The sequence below is a fragment of the Camellia sinensis genome, chromosome 8 (genome assembly GCF_055761805.1).
Source record: "Camellia sinensis isolate YWXY chromosome 8, ASM5576180v1, whole genome shotgun sequence".
Lineage (NCBI taxonomy): Eukaryota > Viridiplantae > Streptophyta > Magnoliopsida > Ericales > Theaceae > Camellia > Camellia sinensis.
In genome coordinates, this window is record NC_138968.1 from 130,382,632 (window position 1) to 130,395,609 (window position 12,978).

The window sequence follows — 12,978 nt, forward strand, 5'->3', positions numbered from 1 at the left end:
CCAAACTGAACAACCGAGCTAGGACTCTATGAACACTTGTTGTTCCAAGTAGGTCTAAGAACCTTTTGCTTTAATTAGCCGAGCTAGCGAAATAGTTTAGGTTTGCATAATGCCATACTAGAAAGCCACAATCATCGACCGAGCTAAAACTTGAAGCTAAACCAGCTTCCTTAGTAAAAACCAGACTAGAATGCTGCCCCAAAAGCTCCAACCGTCTGTGAACGTCACACTTACTTAACCAGGCTAGAGCTCTTCGTTTAAACCGAGCTAAGAATGAAAAGTAACCTACGCAGTCGGGCTAGGACTTCATTAATTTTGCCTTTATTTCTTTTAGCACAGTCCAACAATCTGTGCTTAACACCTTTCTTTTTCACTTTGCAGACTCTGATTAGGTTGGCCAGGCACTCCCTTGCATATCCAACCGAGATACCCATTATCTGCTTGGCGCCGAGCTAATACGCCAGGCTAATTTATACATAACTTAAATCCTTATGGGTAAATATAGGTCTTTAGTGAACTCACCAGGTGCTATGGCCAAGTTCCGAAGGGACTACCATATCCCTGATGATGTTCATCTCACTTCAGCCGAACTAGATACCATACCCTAGGAAAACCCTGGCTTTGTTCCCTTTACACTTCTTTCCATTGTAGAAACCGGACTAAGATTCCCTGTACAGCCCCTTCTATGCGAGTTCCTCAGACAAACCAACCTTTGCCCTACCCAACTTTCCACAAATTCATACCGCCTAATAAATGGCATCGCCGAGCTAAACCGCCGGGCTGCCCTTAACCTTGGTTTAGCCTAGCTTTTCCACCAATACTCTATAGGATCAAATGAAGATGGCTGGGTTTACTATTTAAGAATAAGGCGCCGGTGTGAAAAGATAATAAAAAATACCCCGGATAAGGATGTCAACGACGATGATTTTTTTTGGGTTTTTGGGAATTTTGAAGACCATGAGGCCCAGATCCCAGGTGACCAAATAAACTGGGACAAAGGAGTTGCCGGTATAATTACCTCGGCCTAGTTTTATGCTTTCTTTTACCTCGGTTTTCTTACGTTGAACCGCACTGACTGTTGTCTTTTTTACTTCATGCAGATTTGAACTATCTCAAGTCCCAGTACAGTTACCCCAACTTAAACACACTTCGCGCCGCGCTGCGATATCCTAATAGAAGTTGGGCCGAACTATTAGATTTTGAACCGACGTATAGGCATAATAGTAAACGAAAGACCAGGGTAACTGACTTTTTGTTGGAAGCCTCTCCTGAACCGGATCTGACCTTGCCTCAAATCAACCTGGTCGCACTGACTGTTGAACAAGAAATGGCCAAGAAGAGAGTCATAAGAGCACTCCTTACCGAGACAAACCGGCCCGAGGTACCATAAGCTGGTCAAACCCAGGAGACCGTGGTAGCCCTGCCATCCCATCAACCTGAATCGTCTCGGACTCGCAAGCGAGCTCGGTCTTCCACTACAGAGCCATGCCTTGTCAATGAGGACGAGCCTGTGCTTCCCCCCACCGAAGTATTGAGCCCACAACCTGAGAGCCTGGACCGAGCTAATTCTTCTGATTGGGCACCGAGATTAACATACCAGAACCGAGCCATCAGACGAACAGATTCAGTGGTGGCAGATAAAGATCACATGCTGGCCTTCAACCTAGTTAAGAGCGTGTGTCTGCCCCCTGATATGGATCATCACGCCTACCTTACCGTGCTAAAAGCTATTCGCTCGGCCACTAAATCAATGGTGCTGGTGAGTACTTTTTCCTTTGTTTTCCTGTTTTGTGTAACTGTTAGCTCGGTTCTTACTCCAATTTGCTTACCATATTTATGCAGGCCATACAGAAGAACCAGATTGCTCATAGGCGTATGCTAGAGCTACGCAAAACAACAAGACAAGCTTTGGCAGAGGCTGACAAGAAGACGGCCGAGCTAAACGAGGCCAAACAACAAATGGCCGAGCTATAATCTGAGGTCGCCCGTCTCTTCGGCATAGTTGACTTAACCGAAGTGGACAAACAAAAAGCTTTGACCGAGCTGAAGGATCGTTACTTGCGTGAGCTTGCCACAGTTGAGCAGAATAAGAAGGCTGAAATAACTGAACTTGAGAAGAAGATTGGTGATGCAGAAGACCGCGACTTCAAAGAAGGTGAAGCAACCTACATTCTGTAGTGCGAAGCTGCCAAGGATCTATTTTTCAAGTGCGGGTGGCAAGCGGCTGTGGAACAGCTCGGTCACGGTCTAGAGACCAAGGTTTTCCTGAACCCTCCATCGTACTTCATACCAAGCTGTATGGTGGAGTATGCAGCCGACATTCAACAAAAATTCCTTGAATCTGAGGATGATGGAGAAGAGGCCGGGCCTAACAATGCCCCGGTCATCAATGATCCTGCCATCCAGTCAGCACGGGTTGAACCACCGGTGGAAGACTTGACAATCGAGCTACCCACTGAAACCGGGCTCCGAGTTGAACTGGATGCTGATCTTGATGACCTGTTTGCTTGACTTTATTTTTTCTTCTTTTCTTTTTAGGTGCTAACTTTAGAAGTTTTTGTAACCGTCCTTTGTACTTTGGCTTTGCATTATTAATGAAATCATCTTTGGTTTTCTTCAACTGTTATTTCGGTTAACTTCTATGATATAATCTGAATGAAGTAAATTTTCTAGACGAGATATTTTATCCCAGTCTTAACTTTGCAATCTAACTATCCATTCCTGCCAACCACTTCAGCTTAGATCCTTATCTCGGTTGAAGAACAATAAGTGGTTATTTTTTTCCAGCCAACCTCTTCAACTTAGATCCTTATCTCGGTTAAAGAACAATAAGTGTTGGTTTTTTCCAACCAACCTCTTCAACTTAGATCCTTATCTCGGTTGAAGAACAATAAGTGTTGATTTTTTCAGCCAACCTCTTCAGCCTAGATCTTTATCTCGGCTGAAGAACAGTAAGTGTGGGTTTTTCCAGCCAATTTCTAAGTTGGTTATTCCTGCCAACCTAGAGTAAAGTGTTTGGTTATTCCTGCCAAACGTCCTGCAGCCTGGATCCTTATCCTGGGCTTAGGAGGGGTGTTGGTTTTTCTAGCCAACCTCTAAGTTGGTTATTCCTACCAACCTAGAGTAAAGTGTTTGGTTATTTCGACCAAACGTCCTGCAGCCTGGATCCTTATCTCACTAAAACAACCTGCCAACCTAGGAGGGGTGTTGGTTTTTCCAGCCAACCTTTTCAGCACTGATCCTAATCTTAGCTGAAGAGAGTGCAAAGTTGGTTATTCCGGCCAACTATGCTTTCAGTGCGCCTATCTCATTAAAACAATCTTTTACAGAAGGAAACAACTATACTGAAAAGGAACTACTTATTTTATTGAGAAAGAAAAAATTACAAATACTTGAAAGAAAAAGCTAAAAATAAAATAGTTTGAGATTGGCAGTGTTCCATGGCCTGGGAATGGCTTTGCCGTCCTCGTCTTCTATGTGGTATACCCCTTTGCCAGCTAAACCAACCACTTTGTAAGGTCCTTCCCAATTGGGCCCTAACTTGCCATCTCCGGGTACCAGGGTGTTCCCCATTACTTTGCACAGTACCTAATCTCCGATCATGAATTGCTTTGGATGTACGGTCTTGTTGTATTTCCTGGATAACTCCTGTTGGTATGAGGTGATATGAACCAGTGCTCTTTCTCTTCTTTCTTTTGCAAGGTCTAGCTCTAATGCGATGGCTTCTCCATTTAAGTCTGGATCAAAATTTTCGCTTCGAATGGTGGGGAGGCCAACTTCCAGTGGGATTACTGCTTCCATGCCGTAGGCTAAGGAGAATGGTGTTTCTTCCATTAATCGTCGAGGTGTGGTACGGTAAGCCCATAAAACATGTGGAAGCTCCTCAGCCCACTTTCCTTTTGCTTTCTCTAACATTTTCTTCAAGCCATCCAAGACAACTTTGTTTGATGCTTCTGCCTGGCCATTGCTTGGGGGTATGCTGGTGTAGAGTTGTAGAATTCTATCTTGTACTCCTCACAAAAGCCTCTAAAAATTTTACCGTCGAACTGGGTGCCGTTGTCTGATATCAGCGCCTTGGGTATGCCGAACCGAGTGATGATATTCTGACATACGAACTTCTTCACACCTTTCTCCTTTATTGATGCCAGTGCTTCTGCTTCCACCCACTTTGTGAAGTAGTCTGTTGCTGCGAGGAAAAACTTTCTGTTGCCGGGTACTGTTGGAAGTGGTCCTACTATGTCCAAGCCCCACATTGCGAAGGGCCATGGACTAGTTAATGGTAGAAGCTCTCTGGCTGGCTGATATGTTTGGTGTGTGAACTTCTGACATTTCTCGCACTTCTTGACATACTTCTCTGAATCTGCTTGCATGTAAGGCCACCAATATCCTTGCGAAATTGCTCTGTAAGCCAATGATCTCCCCCCTTGGTGGCTTTCGCATATGCCTTCGTGAATCTCGAACAGGAATGCTTCGACCTTGCTAGGATGGACACACTTCAGGTAAGGTCCTGTGAAGGATTTCTTGTACAAGGTCATTGATGGGTGTAGACACCCCATTTTGACCGACCCTAAGATTTGGACGCTTTCTTTTGATTACCTGATGATGAAAATAAGAATATGCCATCTCACAAAATTCTCAGCGAAAAAATGAAATTTAAGCTTTAATCCCGACTTACACTTGTTTTAACCAAATTATTTTAGACCATATATTTGATTAATATTGTACATATTTTAAATACTTTATATTTTATAATCAAATTTCGGTGGTGCATGCCACCATCATGCACTCGTTATATATATATATATATATATTATATTATAGTAATAAAAAAAAATAAAAAAATTTGATTGATATGTTTCTAACTTTCGGTGGTGCATGCTAGCACCATCCCACCATTATATATTATATTATATTATTATTTTGTTTGTTTGCTATGTCCATTCTCTATAAAATGGGAGAAGAATTGGGGAGAGAATCAGTGAGAAAAAAAAGAAGTGGTGCAAGAGAGATTGAAAGGAAAAGAATCAGAAAGAAAGAAAATTAGGTTTTTTTTAGAAAGAGGGGGGGAAATAAACTATTTTCTTAAATATTTTATTTTTCTGAACCAAACTTTTATTCGCATTTCATCAATATACCATTCCAAAACCAACCACTAAGGCTGTAATTCCAAATTTTGAACTGAGAATTGAGAACACATTCCACAGACTTAAGAGTAATCAAAAGAAAGTTTGTGAATCAGAAAATTCATCATTTCTCCAAAAGGTGAGTTTTCACAAACTTTCATTTAAAAATGTGATATAACTTGCTTAAATATTTCATTTACTGCTTTTTATAACTGTTTTTTATCGTTTTAATGGGAAGGCTGCACCACCCACATATCTGCTGTAATTTACTGTTGTATATAAACTGTTGTAATTTACATAAAATATTGTAGTTTACTATTTATAAATTGTTGTAATTTTACCACTTTAAATGGTCGATCGAACCACCTAATTTATTAAAAGATGTGACCCTATCGGATGAATAGTGATCAGTGGTGAATAGTAACCTCCGGCGGTAAATAGTAACTTCCGGCGGTGAATAGTAACCCTGACGATGAATAGTAGCTCCGTCGATGAATAGTACCTTCGGCGATGAATAGTAACTGTGTATGAAAAATGCCTGGTAAGATGAATAATGATCAAGAAAGGTGAATAGTAATTGCCATGGTGAATAGTACCTTCCAGCAGTGAATAGTATCTTAGGATGAATAGTGCTCCTGCAAAATAAGTTTCCCCAGACAGAACAGAGCAGTCTTCCTACGTCAAGCAGAATATTTTCCGGCGCACATGAAGTTTCTTTATTTTCTTTTTTATTTTGAGAGTTTGTGAGGATTTTTTATAGTTTGCTGTACTATTTGTTTTTCTCCTCCTCCTTTATTTGGATATGTAATAATTCAAGTGTTGTAATAATTCCTCATCCACGCTTCTTTCTATCCCATTCTTTTGCTTGCTTTCCTTATTTGTACATAAACATCATATTTATTTTTTTATCATATTCATGCTTTGCATCCATGTTTCATGCATCTTGATTCGGCTAAGTTTGCATTTGTGGATTTAATCAATTCCTATATGATTATGTGTGCTACCTCATGTTCTTGAGATGATTCACATGTCATATCTTAGAAGCCGAATCTTTAGTTGCATCTCATGAGTGAATTGCATTAGGATTTTGTACATAAGATCATGCATATTTTACTAACTTTGTTTTGTAGCTTGTTCGTGAGTCGTCAAACATGTAAGTTTTTATGCTTTAGCATCCCGTTTGTGTGTGTCTTTTTTTCTTACTATGTTTAGTATTATATCATGAGCCTATTTGCTTACGTGATATAACTCTATGAATGCCAGTGGATGAAGGTTGTATCGCTTAATTTGGAATGATGTTGATTTTCATGTTTGTAAGCCCAATTTATTTGGGTTGTACATTTTCAAAACTCTTTCAAAATTACATGAAATTAATTTGTTCCAAAGTAGGTGACATAGTCTATACTTATATGTTTCACATAGTAAATTTTAGGATTTATTAAATAATCAAAACATGAACATATAAAGAAAATAAAAGTTATATCATGGTTTAGTAGAGGTCGATCTTTTGATCAGGTGAGTGAGGGTGCTCAATTAATGACCTTCCCCCTTCATACCTAAAGTTCCGAGCCAAGCATCCTTGGTTACGACGAACAGTGGCCTTGGCACGAGTCATGGGTTTCCTAATTTTCCAAAAATATTAGGTGGCAATTCTGAGATCTGATGACGCAGTCCATTTTTTTGACAAAATTGCAATAAAATGAATTTTCAATAAAAGTCACCAAATCTGGACTCTCATCTACGTTTTACATTGCACTCGTGAGATTAGATCAAAGAAATCTCGGGAGTCCAAACTGTTTAACGCAAGCGGGTACCCCCCGGGCATGTTACAGTTTCTGGCTACTCTGCTAGGGATTTTATGAAACCTTGACTCGAACTCCATGATATGACTTTTATTTTCGATTATATGTTTATTGCATTGCATGCATTGGTGCACTTAAAGTCCCTGTGTTGCCCAGATGCTGGTGGGAGCACAGGCACACTTTTTGTGACACTACACCTATCTCTACGTTACTTTGGAGGCTTTGTGTTATAATCTTTTGAGATCTAAAGGTTCTCAGACTTTGAAGAGAGGCTATATTGACTCTTCTGATTTTCTAAGATCTTCATTGGTTATGGCCCAAAGGACTCTTTGGTAATGTCACATTAACTTTAACCCCTAAAGTAAAGCCAACCTTGTACATATAGTGAACTCTAGTACCTTTCAACATTAGGACAGGATGTTCTCCCATTTCTAGGATGTATGATACCGCTTGTTTGAATAGTGAACCCTATATCATTTCAAAAGCTAGGACAGGATAATCCTACCCTCCATAGGGGTGTTTGTTCTCTTTCCTACTCTGTGTTATGTCCAATGTATTGGATCTATACAGGGGTTCTCAAATTCGAATGAGTGGTTCAGGCATTCTAGTTTACGGGGTTCAGTGTGTTTTTCGTGGGGGCATAATTGGAAGTTCCATTTTGTTTCTGTAATTGAGGATTGTCCACCTGTTGATTGCACGAGCTTTATTTTGAATATTGTAGATGGCCCACACGTTGACTGGCAATTTGAGAATGGTTTTATTCTGAGTTCTGAATTGAGTATTGAGTCTAAGTTTGATTCCACCAAGTTTGTAGGGTGGGGATCAGACTCGAGTCATTCTAGTGAGTCAGAGTCTGTTGATTTCGATAGTGCTAACCTAGACATTTCTGTCTTGTCGAGGTCTTCTTTGCCATTTTCTTTTGAGTCTGTTGTCAAAAGTCTATTGTCATTATTGAGTCATAGTCTCTTTTCAATAAACAAAAAAAAATGTCATAGAGTCTGCCTATTTCTTTGTGCCTTTAAATCATCGCATTGACTTTTTCAAAACTTTTTCCAAAACTCTGATAAAAACGAAGAGGAAGAAATTTTTCGAGATTTGCAAATTTTGATCAACTGAGAGGAAGAGAGGTGTGCTAAGCCTTTGATGAATAAAATAATTTTTGTTAATGTGGGTGCTGAGAAGGATTCTGGCTTAGTCCAAATTGGTTCTATCTTATCTTCGTAAGAGTACGAATGATTTGTCACTTTGTTAAAAGATTTCAAAAACTGTTTTTGCGTGGTCCTACGAAGACATGCTTGGAATTGATTATACAAGATAGGATCCCTCGACTCGAGGTCCGACCTCCTTAGCTCTTTAGCTTTCAAACCTTGATTCGAAGTATTCAATGGTCCATCAAAGTGTAAGGCTTACGTAGCCGAATTGGAAATAACCCTTGAACTAGGGGCCATGATGTGATCCAAATGGAGGCAGCCCTTTAACTAGGGGTAATAAGGTCGAATGTGATTCAGATTTGAAACAGCCCTTGAATTAGGGGCAAAAGTGTGAGGATTGCATAGCTGAAATGGAGGCAGCCCTTGAACTAGGGGCAATAAGGTACCACCCTTGAGAGGCTCGCTGGGCTGAAAATCCGGAAGGGCGACCCAGGCAAAAGTTAGAGCACAAAAAAAAATAAAAATTATTAAAAAAAAAAAAAATAATAAAAAGAAAAATGAAAAGCTCGCAAGGTTGAAAACCCGAAAGGGCAGCTTTGGCAAAAGTTAGAGCGTAAAAAGAGAGTGTCAATACCCGAGTGAAACTTAGCCAGAACTATGTAGGGCCTGTGATTCAGATTGGAAGCAACCCTTGAACTAGGGGCAAGAAGGTTGGATGTGATCAAAGAGTTAAAATTGAATCGTTTCCCAAGGAAGACCGCCTAGAAAGGCCAAACCCAGAATTTGAGAGAATGAATTTTATTATTGAAGGACGGTCAAGTTCCTATCCACTACACTAGGGGCGACACTAGGGGCAAATTCAGACCCAAGTAGCCTAATCCCTACATCATCATATCTCCTGGTCAAGTGTATCAGTCATTATTATAGATGATGGCCTAGAGATCTCACACCCAATCAACATGGACAAGCTAAACTGAAACCCTTGAGAGGCTTGCTGGGCGGAAAACCTGGAAGGTCGACCCAAGCAAAAATAAGAGCAAAAAAATAAAAAAATAAAAAAATAAAATAAAATGATGAAAATGAAAAGCTCGCAAGGTTGAAAACCCGAAAGAGCGGCTTTGGCAAAAGTAAGAGCACAAAAGGAGAGTGTCAATACCCGAGTAAACCTTAGCTGGAACTACGATGGCCTGATTCCTATCTTGAGGATACGTAGGTAGCTTCATTTTGAAGTTCGGCCCCAATAATTTTTGTTAACTCATTCCTTTCGTCCATGTTTGATTGGTGTATCTTTAGTCGACTTGGTTGTCCTATCCGTATTTGATTGGTGTATCTTTGATCTGCTCAGTTCAGTTGGTTCGATTCAACTTGGTTCAGTTCAGTTCGGTTTGACGGTTCAGTTCGGTCCAGTTCCACTCAACTTCATTCGGTTCGGTTGATTATCTGGCTTGGGGCTATGCACCTCAATAATTGATTCCATGTTGGTTGAGTAGTGGCCATTTGCAAAAATAGGTTTTGATTAATTTGATTAAAGCTGACTAATTTTTCTCAAAAATTGTTCTAGTTTTGCAAAACCAGATCATTCTTTGGATTTTAAAAAGGAGAAATTTCAGTGCTCACAGCTTAGCTTACATGATTTCAAAACAGAAATGAAATAAGTATGCTAATCCAACTCTTATATTGATCAAAACATTTTTACAAAAAAAATCAAGAAAAAAAAAAGGGGTCAAGGCAATGAACTAGGGGCATAGTTGAGTTAGAGATTATGTCTTCTCCGCCGCTCGAGTCAACTATTTAGTGTATATAAGTGTGTATTCATACCAGTCAGTGTATATAAGTGTGTATTCATACCAATCAGTGTATTCATCGATTATGTCTTCTCCGCCGCTCGAGTCAACTATTTAGTGTATATAAGTGTGTATTCATACCAGTCAGTGTATATAAGTGTGTATTCATACCAATCAGTGTATTCATACCAATCAGGGTATTCATACCAGTCAGTCTATATAGGTGTGTTCCTTTCATACCAGTTAGTATATTTATACCAGTCGGTGTATTCATGCCAGTCAGTGTATATAAGTGTGTTTGGATCGTTTTGCTTCGTTCTTCTTTCGTTAAATCATTCTTTGATTCAGGTCAGTATAGAATCAATGCTCAATTCAAAGTTCAAAATTCAATCATTCTCAAATTCAATCAAACAAATTATTTTCAAGCTCAAAGTGATATGTCAGTCATGCCAGTGATGAGCAAAAAAGAAACTGATTTTATTGAAGTCAGGGGAGGACATCCCGATTACAGAGACTCAACAAAAAAAAAAAACAAAAAACAAAAAAAAAACAAAAAAAAAAAAAAACAAAAAACAAAGAGAGAGAGAGAGAGAGAGAGAGAGAGATCTTTTTCTTCTTTCTTCTCCGGCAGTAGCCCGGCGGCGAAGATTGCAACCGGCTTCATTTGTACACAGCTTCATTGCCTAACTTTACCATCAGCTGCCTCGCTTCATCTTTACTCCTTCGAAGCTTTTGAAGACTCTGCCTTGGCCTTGGCAAAGTTTCCAAAGGAGATTATTCATCGTCGGCCATCAAATTGGTTGTGCGAAGAAACTCTGAATCGAGTCACGGAGGTCGTCAGTCATTTCAGCTCTTTGTTCTGCTTTTTCAGCGCACTAATTTCTACTCGAGCGTCTTTGTACATACGTTGAAGGAGGAAGAGTTGTGCATATAACTGATGTACTTCACACGTCCTGTTCTGCAGTCGACGGGGCAAGTTTGAGACCGCTGTCATGGTCTCCACACATGACCTCAGCGTACATGAGTTTGCTTCGATGTCAAACTGTGCCACTGTGATTTGTTCAACTGACATCGCTGGAAAGTTAAAAACAGGGGAAGGAGGAGGAGCCCGTGGTTGAGGTTCAAGGGAGTCAGAATTGGTCATCTCTATCGTGGACTCGTTTAGGTTTGGAAAAAGAGTGAGAGAACCATGTGAAGAGGCCATGACGGAGGAGAGTAATGCAAAAGAAAGAGGTTACAGAGTGGTGGCAGAGAAAGTTTACAGGCTTTGGCTTTGCTTCTCTCTCGTAGGCCTCAACTTAAGAAGAGAGCGAAGGAGAAGACAAAGAAGGAAGAAGGCTGAGATGATCATTGACAATCGGGGCAGGATTGGATAGCCTGTCGGTTAGGCGCCGCGATTGTTGAAATCGCGTGCCAGACACAACGCTCGAAGAAGATGACGGAAGAGAGAGTGAGACAAAAACAGAGAGAGAGGCGAGAGAATTGTATATTTATATATATATGTATATATATTATATATCTATGTATTATATATATTTGTTTGAACATTTTGGTCACAAGAGTGGCTCAGGTTTAGTGGTTTAGCTCAGTGGTTGAAGGCTGGAAGGCTGAGCCCAAGGTCAGGGGTTTGAACCCCACAACAAATGTATCTTTTGTTTTGTTTTGGTTTTATGTATATATATGTCTTGTATAGTAGATATATATTTGTTTGCATATCTTGTCACAACAGTGGCGTGGTTCAGTGGTCGAGGACTCGAAGACCAGGCCTGAGGTCAGGGGTTCGAAACCCTATACCCACGTGTCCATGCATTTTGCATTTTTCTTTTATTTTTTTGTGTGTTTTGAGTACGTGTGCCGACGTTAGCAAACAGAATATGCTTTCTCAGTAACGGCATCTTCTTGCTGATGCCTGGAAACAGAATATTCCCCATCTGTGTATATGTCTGTATTTTGTCTGTAAATATCTGTGTGCATTTATATGTAAATATCTATGTATTATCCTGCTTGTGTTTGCAATGAGTTCCTATGAGACCAACTGCGACAGTGGAAACTAGAGTTTGAATGGCAATGCTTAGAACGCAAAAGGTTTGGAATTTCCGAGACTAAAGTCTGGTTTAAATACCCAGGGGTGTATCTCCGGCTTGAAATCTGTATAGCAGCCCCATAGGTTGAGGTAGCATGTATGCGCCTCAATTCTGAATACTGAACCAACCTAGTCTATCACCCCGTTGGAGAATAGGGAAAGTTGTGAATATAATCAGGAAGTAAAGCGGCATCCATGGCCATTCAATAGGTTAAAAACAGCAGGTGCGCTTGGTGCTCTTTGTCGGAGTCTAGGAGACTTTAAATCCTCTAGAGGTGCAATTCCTTTGGTGTTTGTCGTGCCCGAACGACTTTAGGCGGTCTGGTATAGCCACCTGCCTGTGTTTACTATGAGTTCCTAGGAGACCAACTGCAACGGTGGAAACTAGAGTTCAAATGGTCGAGGCCTAGAACGTAAAGGTTCGGAATTTCCGAGACTAAAGTCTGGTTTAAATACCCAGGGGTGTATCCCCAGCTTGAAATCTGTATGGCAGCCCCATAGGTTGAGGTAGCATATATACGCCTCAATTCTGGATACTGAACCAACCTAGTCTGTCACCCCGTTGGAGAATAGGGAAAGTTATGCATATAGGCCCCGTTTGGTGTAGCTGTTAAAACAACTTATAGATTATAGCTTAACAGATTATAGATTATGACTTTAATCAGAAGTTGTTAATCTGTTTGGTGTAACTGTTGGATTATAGATTTAAATTGCTGAGTAGTGTTTGTTAAATAAGTTGTGAAATAACTTTTTCAATTAATTTTTATTTTTTGTTTGTCTACATTTCTCATAAATAATAATAATAATAATCTATAGTCCATTTGAGTCTTTTTCTATTTTTAAAAAAATAAAAAATAAAAAAATTTAAGAGTATAACCATAAATTAACATGTCCATAGCAGAAGCTGATAATCAGAAGCAAGGGGTGAGAAGCTTCTCAGAATTAGTTTTTTTGAGTTAAAATAAGCTGTTAGAATCAGAAGCTGTTTGAAATAAGTTTAACCAAACAATCCAAAATAACTTTTTCAAAGCTAAA